Genomic DNA, 8621 nt, shown 5'->3' with positions numbered 1-8621 from the left:
CCCATGAGCACCAACATGTGAAGGTCATAGGAGAATATCAAATTGGGTATCAAATGAAAGCTTAAGAGTCTGTGTTTTTGGGGAAATTAGAAGGCATAGATACATTTTTCAACCATTTTCCATCTTAAAAATGATGCATAAGTAATAGGTCTTCGAAAACATCTACCAGAAAAAGTCTAAAAAGGTATTAGAAATACATCAAAACACAATAATGTTAAAGTGAAGACCCCTAATAGCCAACTAATAGCAACACTTATATTTAGTTTGGGATAAATTAGTTGCCTTCTGTAAGTTTTAAGAAACATTGCCTTGTAATTCCGTTACCACAAAAACACACACAGTATATTTAAGATCTTTTCTAATTTCTCTTCTCATCAGGAGGGAGGATAATGAAAGTTCACAGACGTAACAAGTAAAAGTAGATCTAACAATTAGGTAGTGTTTTTACTGATATACATTTTTATTTTTGAATTATTAACTGATTAAAACTCGTAATTATGTTACCAAATCTGAACCTAAAATAATACAATAATTAAGAAACCCATTTGAAAAACTAAAACTATACTGAAACTATTATCATTGACTCCAAAACTATAATAAAATAAAAACAATCATAAACTATGTTCAGTTAGTTTTTTTTCCTTCTATACTTTGGGGCAAAAAATCTAATGAGGTTTTCAAGCTTCTGAATCTGTCTGGTAAATGCTGCCAGGAGATGGCGATGTTTCAAATAGGGCTAGCTTGTTCATCAGTAGTCTCTCTAGACCAGGGTTCTTCAATTCCGGTCCTGGAGGGCCGAAACACTTCTGTTTTTTATTTCTACCTGGTAGTTAATTGCACTCACCTGGTGTCCCAGGTCTGAATTAGCCCCTGATTAGAAGGAGAGGATGAAAAACAGAGGTGTTTCGGCCCTCCAGGACCGGAATTGAAGAACCCTGCTCTAGACAGCCTCCCACAATGTACCAATGTTCCTGCATACAAGCAAAGATTGTCTATTATATTGAGAAGATACTCAAGTGACCGCTCTAACAACGGAAATGCATGTCCTCAAAGATGGAAGGCAGGCGGGAGGATGCATGTCCTCAAAGATGGAAGGCATGCGGGAGGATGCATGTCCTCAAAGATGGAAGGCAGGCGGGAGGAGGCGAGAGCCGATGGGACCATCTAGCCAATGAGAGGGCAGATATGTGTGTGAACAACAGGCCATAGAGATAAAGGGACTCATCTTTGTATCTGTGCCATTATAGCATCTGGGACAGCATGGGCAGAGCCATTCAGGCTATCTCCATTTTAAAGTAGTACATTTTCTTCTTCTTCATTGGCTGATTGCTCCCAACTCACAGGAATCCCCATCCAGTTGACTACTTTAAAATGGTGGAAAGCCTCAAGCGCAATGTCCATGCTAAAACCGGTTATATCCCTGATGAGTCCTCTATTTCTATGGCAACAGGCACAACTCCCGATGGTTTGTTTACATTTCTACCGTTGTGGCTAGATGGAGTAGGCCTACAGCTCTGTCTAGTGGTTGCGTTGGGGACAACAGTTGTTGACAAATGTAGCATTTTAGCTAAGCCTGACCCTTTTCCTAACCTTAATCTCAGTCTCCTAACCTGCTGTGTTAGTTCTCCTAACCTGCTGTGATAGTTCTCCTCCTAACCTGCTGTGTTAGTTCTCCTAACCTGCTGTGTTAGTTCTCCTAACCTGCTGTGTTAGTTCTCCCTAACCTGCTGTGATAGTTCTCCCTAACCTGCTGTGATAGTTCTCATCCCTAACCTGCTGTGTTAGTTCTTCCTAACCTGCTGTGTTAGTTCTCCCTAACCTGCTGTGTTAGTTCTCCTAACCTGCTGTGTTAGTTCTCCTCCTAACCTGCTGTGTTAGTTCTCCTAACCTGCTGTGTTAGTTCTCCTCCTAACTTGCTGTGTTAGTTCTCCTCCTAACCTGCTGTGTTAGTTCTCCTCCTAACTTGCTGTGTTAGTTCTCCTCCCTAACCTGCTGTGTTAGTTCTCCTCCTAACCTGCTGTGTTAGTTCTCCTAACCTGCTGTGATAGTTCTCCTAACCTGCTGTGTTAGTTCTCCTAACCTGCTGTGTTAGTTCTCCTAACCTGCTGTGTTAGTTCTCCTAACCTGCTGTGTTAGTTCTCCTAACCTGCTGTGTTAGTTCTCCTCCTAACCTGCTGTGTTAGTTCTCCTCAACCTGCTGTGTTAGTTCTCCTCCTAACTTGCTGTGTTAGTTCTCCTCCTAACCTGCTGTGTTAGTTCTCCTAACCTGCTGTGTTAGTTTTCCTCCTAACCTGCTGTGTTAGTTCTCCTAACCTGCTGTGTTAGTTCTCCTAACCTGCTGTGTTAGTTCTCCTAACCTGCTGTGTTAGTTCTCCTAACCTGCTGTGTTAGTTCTCCTAACCTGCTGTGTTAGTTCTCCTCCTAACCTGCTGTGTTAGTTCTCCTAACCTGCTGTGTTCATTCTCCTAACCTGCTGTGTTACTTCTCCTAACCTGCTGTGTTAGTTCTCCTCCTAACCTGCTGTGTTAGTTCTCCTCCTAACCTGCTGTGTTAGTTCTCCTAACCTGCTGTGTTACTTCTCCTAACCTGCTGTGTTAGTTCTCCTAACCTGCTGTGTTAGTTCTCCTCCTAACTTGCTGTGTTAGTTCTCCTCCTAACCTGCTGTGTTAGTTCTCATCCTAACCTGCTGTGTTAGTTCTCTTCCTAACCTGCTGTGTTAGTTCTTCTCCTAACCTGCTGTGATAGTTCTCCTCCTAACCTGCTGTGTTAGTTCTCCTCCTAACCTGCTGTGTTAGTTCTCCTCCTAACCTGCTGTGTTACTTCTCCTAACCTGCTGTGTTAGTTCTCCCTCCTAACTTGCTGTGTTCGTTCTCCTAACCTGCTGTGTTAGTTCTCCTAACCTGCTGTGTTAGTTCTCCTCCAACCTGCTGTGTTAGTTCTCCTAACCTGCTGTGATCATTCTCCTAACCTGCTGTGTTAGTTCTCCTAACCTGCTGTGTTATTTCTCCTAACCTGCTGTGTTAGTTCTCCTCCTAACTTGCTATGTTAGTTCTCCTAACCTGCTGTGTTCATTCTCCTAACCTGCTGTGTTAGTTCTCCTAACCTGCTGTGTTCATTCTCCTAACCTGCTGTGTTCATTCTCCTAACCTGCTGTGTTCATTCTCCTAACCTGCTGTGTTAGTTCTCCTAACCTGCTGTGATAGTTCTCCCTAACCTGCTGTGTTAGTTCTCCCTAACCTGCTGTGATAGTTCTCCTAACCTGCTGTGTTAGTTCTCCTAACCTGCTGTGTTAGTTCTCCTAACCTGCTGTGTTAGTTCTCCTAACCTGCTGTGTTAGTTTGCCTCCTAACCTGCTGTGTTAGTTCTCCTAACCTGCCACGTTGTCCTTATATTGGCCAGGTACTATAGTGGCTGCTCTATCAGATTATCCATTATATTGACCAGGTACTATAGTGGCTGCTCTATCAGATTATCCATTATATTGACCAGGTACTATAGTGGCTGCTCTATCAGATTATCCATTATATTGACCAGGTACTATAGTGGCTGCTCTATCAGATTATCCATTATATTGGCCAGGTACTATAGTGTCTGCTCTATCAGATTATCCATTATATTGACCAGGTACTATAGTGGCTGCTCTATCAGATTATCCATTATATTGACCAGGTACTATAGTGGCTGCTCTCAGATTATCCATTATATTGACCAGGTACTATAGTGGCTGCTCTATCAGATTATCCATTATATTGGCCAGGTACTATAGTGGCTGCTCTCAGATTATCCATTATATTGGCCAGTTACTATAGTGGCTGCTCTATCAGATTATCCATTATATTGGCCAGGTACTATAGTGGCTGCTCTATCAGATTATCCATTATATTGGCCAGGTACTATAGTGGCTGCTCTATCAGATTATCCATTATATTGACCAGGTACTATAGTGGCTGCTCTATCAGATTATCCATTATATTGACCAGGTACTATAGTGGCTGCTCTATCAGATTATCCATTATATTGGCCAGGTACTATAGTGGCTGCTCTATCAGATTATCCATTATATTGGCCAGGTACTATAGTGGCTGCTCTATCAGATTATCCATTATATTGGCCAGGTACTATAGTGGCTGCTCTATCAGATTATCCATTATATTGGCCAGGTACTATAGTGGCTGCTCTATCAGATTATCCATTATATTGACCAGGTACTATAGTGGCTGCTCTATCAGATTATCCATTATATTGACCAGGTACTATAGTGGCTGCTCTCAGATTATCCATTATATTGGCCAGGTACTATAGTGGCTGCTCTATCAGATTATCCATTATATTGGCCAGGTACTATAGTGGCTGCTCTATCAGATTATCCATTATATTGACCAGGTACTATAGTGGCTGCTCTCAGATTATCTATTATATTGACCAGGTACTATAGTGGCTGCTCTCAGATTATCCATTATATTGACCAGGTACTATAGTGGCTGCTCTATCAGATTATCCATTATATTGACCAGGTACTATAGTGGCTGCTCTCAGATTATCCATTATATTGGCCAGGTACTATAGTGGCTGCTCTATCAGATTATCCATTATATTGGCCAGGTACTATAGTGGCTGCTCTATCAGATTATCCATTATATTGACCAGGTACTATAGTGGCTGCTCTATCAGATTATCCATTATATTGACCAGGTACTATAGTGGCTGCTCTCAGATTATCCATTATATTGACCAGGTACTATAGTGGCTGCTCTCAGATTATCCATTATATTGACCAGGTACTTCAAGAATGAATCAGTATACAGTATATAATTAATTCATAGTCCAAAAATGGATGTAGCAACTAAGGATTCTAGCTTTAAAGACCCAATGCAGGCATTTTTACATCAATATCAAATCATTTCTGGTTAACAATTAATGAAGTACTTTACTGTAATAGATTTCCATTCAAATGGAGAAAAAAAATGCTTTTTTTAGCAAAAAAAAACTATTTATCAAGCAAGAATTTAGGACTGTCTGCGAGTGGTCTAGGTGTGGAGGGGAACACTGAAAACTAGCTGTTTATAGAGCTGGCCAGATTGGAGGCCTAAAAAACATGGAAATGAGTTACCTCAGGTTCGTTCAGCTATGGTATATTTCCCTATGGGGAAAATGAATGGGAAAGAATAGGGTTTTGGGATAAACGCTGAAAATATGGTCAGAGGTTAACAAAGGCTTAGTAGATCAAATCAAATGTTATTTGCCACATTCGCCGAATACATCAGGTTGTTGACCTTACCTTGAAATGCTTACTAACAAGCCCCTTAACCAACAATGCAGTTTGATATGTCTTGTTCTATGAGATATCAATCAGTTAACATGACCTTTATGAAGAATGAAGCCTTTGTGTTTAAAAAATAAATTAATAAAAGGTCTGATTTACATAAATGCTTCAAATTTCACAAAATGGCGTTAGCTGATGAAGATGATCTCATAGAACAAAACGTATAAGATCTTCTAAGCCTGTGTTTACCACAGACCTTATTGACAGCCTTTTATCCAACCACACTACATCAATTCCATTCATTTCCCCATAGGCTTTGTCCAATGAACCATGGCAGAGTTAGTACCTACAGAAATACACTATTACTATTGCTCTCTATTGGTAGAGAGGTTTGTTATTGGTCCATTACCCAATGTATAATTTAAACCTAACCTGACCTATCGCCTGATGCATTACCTTATGTATTACTGCCCCCCAGTGGCAAGAAGTGGCATCCCCCCAAAAACATATTTACAGTGCATTCGGAAAGTATTCAGACCCCTTGATTATTTTCCCACATTTTGTTACGTTACAGCCTTATTCTAAAATTGATTAAATGGTCCCCCCCCCCATCAACAATCTACACACAATACCCCATAATGACGAAGCAAAAACAGGTTTTTAGAAATGTTTGCTACTTTATAACAAATTAAAAACGGAAATATCACATTTACAGGCTTGAGTCTTCTTGGGTATGACGCTACAAGCTTGGCACACTTGTATTTGGGGAGTTTCTCCCATTCTTCTCTGCAGATCCTCTCAAGCTCTGCCAGGTTGGATGGGGAGTGTCGCTGCACAGCTATTTTCAGGTCTCTCCAGAGATGTTCGATCAGGTTCAAGTCCGGGCTCTGGCTGGGTCACTCAAGGACATTCAGAGACTTGTCCCGAAGCCACTCCTGCTTTGTCTTGGCAGTGTGCTTAGGGTTGTTGTCCTGTTAGAAGGTGAACCTTCGCCCCAGTCTGAGGTCCTGAGCGCTCTGGAGCAGGTTTTCATCAAGGATCTCTCTCTGTACTTTTCTCCGTTCATCTTTGCCTCGATCCTGACTAGTCTCCCAGTCCCTGCTGCTGAAAAACATCCCCACAGCATGATGCTGCCACCACCATGCTTCACCATAGGGATGGTGCCAGGTTTCCTCCAGACGTGACGCTTGGCATTCAGGACAAAGAGTTCAATCTTGGTTTTAACAGACCAGATAATCTTGTTTCTCATGGTCTGAGAGTCTTTAGGTGCCTTTTGGCAAACTCCAGCGGGCTGTCATGTGCCTTTTACTGAGGAGGGGCTTCCGTCTGGCCTCTCTACCATAAAGGCCTGATTGGTGGAGTGCTGCAGAGATGGTTGTCCTTCTGGAAGGTTCTCCCATCTCCACAGAGCAACTCTGGAGCTCTGTCAGAGTGACCACTGGGTTCTTGGTCACCTCCCAAGGCCCTTCTCCCCCGATTGCTCAGTTTGGCCGGACCGCCAGCTCTAGGAAGAGTCTTGGTATTTCCAAACTTCTTCCATTTAAGAATGATGGAGGCCACTGTGTTCTTGGGGACCTTCAATGCTTCAGACATTTTTCGGTACCCTTCCCCGACACAATCCTGTCTCGGAGCTCTACGGACAATTCCTTCGACCTCTTGGCTTGGTTTTTGCTCTGACATGCACTGTCAACTGTTGGGACCTTATATAGACAGGTGTGTGCCTTTCCAAATCATGTCCAATCAACTGAATTTACCACAGGTGGACTCCAATCAAGTTATAGAAACATCTCAAGAATGATCAATCGAAACAGGATGCACCTGAGCTCAATGTCTAGTCTCATAGCAAAGGGTCTAAATACTTATGCAAATAAGGTATTTCTGTTTTTTATTTTGAATACATTTGCACAAAAAAAAAAAAAACTTTTCACTTTGTCATTATGGGGTATTGTGTGTAGATTGATGAGGATTTTTATTTATTTAATCCATTTTATAATAAGGCTGTAACGTAACAAAATGTTGAAAAAGTCAAGGGGTCTGAATACTTTCCAAATACACTGTAGGCACAGAGTTTCTAACCCCAGAGGCGCAACATCGAGAAAAGAGACCAAACAGACCAGGCCGGGGTTTGAGAAGTCTATGAGAGAAGTGAAAGGTTCTTCAGTAGTTGTTAATCTTCTCTAAATGTAAAGGCACACCACAGATTAGAGCCAATGTCTTCAGTAGTTGTTAATCTTCTCTAAATGTAAAGGCACAGCACAGATTAGAGCCAATGTCTTCAGTAGTTGTTAATCTCCTCTAAATGTAAAGGCACAGCACAGATTAGAGCCAATGTCTTCAGTAGTTGTTAATCTTCTCTAAATGTAAAGGCACAGCACAGATTAGAGCCAATGTCTTCAGTAGTTGTTAATCTTCTCTAAATGTAAAGGCACAGCACAGATTAGAGCCAATGTCTTCAGTAGTTGTTAATCTTCTCTAAATGTAAAGGCACAGCACAGATTAGAGCCAATGTCTTCAGTAGTTGTTAATCTTCTCTAAATGTAAAGGCACAGCACAGATTAGAGCCAATGTCTTCAGTAGTTGTTAATCTTCTATAAATGTAAAGGCACAGCACAGATTAGAGCCAATGTCTTCAGTAGTTGTTAATCTTCTCTAAATGCAAAGGCACAGCACAGATTAGAGCCAATGTCTTCAGTAGTTGTTAATCTTCTCTAAATGTAAAGGCACAGCACAGATTAGAGCCAATGTCTTCAGTAGTTGTTAATCTTCTCTAAATGTAAAGGCACAGCACAGATTAGAGCCAATGTCTTCAGTAGTTGTTAATCTTCTCTAAATGTAAAGGCACAGCACAGATTAGAGCCAATGTCTTCAGTAGTTGTTAATCTTCTCTAAATGTAAAGGCACAGCACAGATTAGAGCCAATGTCTTCAGTAGTTGTTAATCTTCTCTAAATGTAAAGGCACAGCACAGATTAGAGCCAATGTCTTCAGTAGTTGTTAATCTTCTCTAAATGTAAAGGCACAGCACAGATTAGAGCCAATGTCTTCAGTAGTTGTTAATCTTCTCTAAATGTAAAGGCACAGCACAGATTAGAGCCAATGTCTTCAGTAGTTGAACACGTCGTTACTACAGCCTGTGAAAGTGACAAAGTGATACGCTTTTTATTTTTTGTCAAAAACAACTTTATATCAAAGGAGTGCTTTTGATTTTGAAGGCCTGCACATGCACAGTTTGGTGCGAGACGACCACTAGACCAGATGACGTGTTTCTGCGTTGGCTTAGCCAGCCAATGTCGCCATGACATCGCCTACAAGTGTGATCGGGATTTCTATTGGAGCAGCTGTTTCTGCCTTTTCTTCTG

This window comes from Coregonus clupeaformis, unplaced genomic scaffold, assembly GCF_020615455.1.
Source record: "Coregonus clupeaformis isolate EN_2021a unplaced genomic scaffold, ASM2061545v1 scaf0577, whole genome shotgun sequence".
NCBI lineage: Eukaryota > Metazoa > Chordata > Actinopteri > Salmoniformes > Salmonidae > Coregonus > Coregonus clupeaformis.
This window is presented reverse-complemented; position numbering follows the sequence as displayed.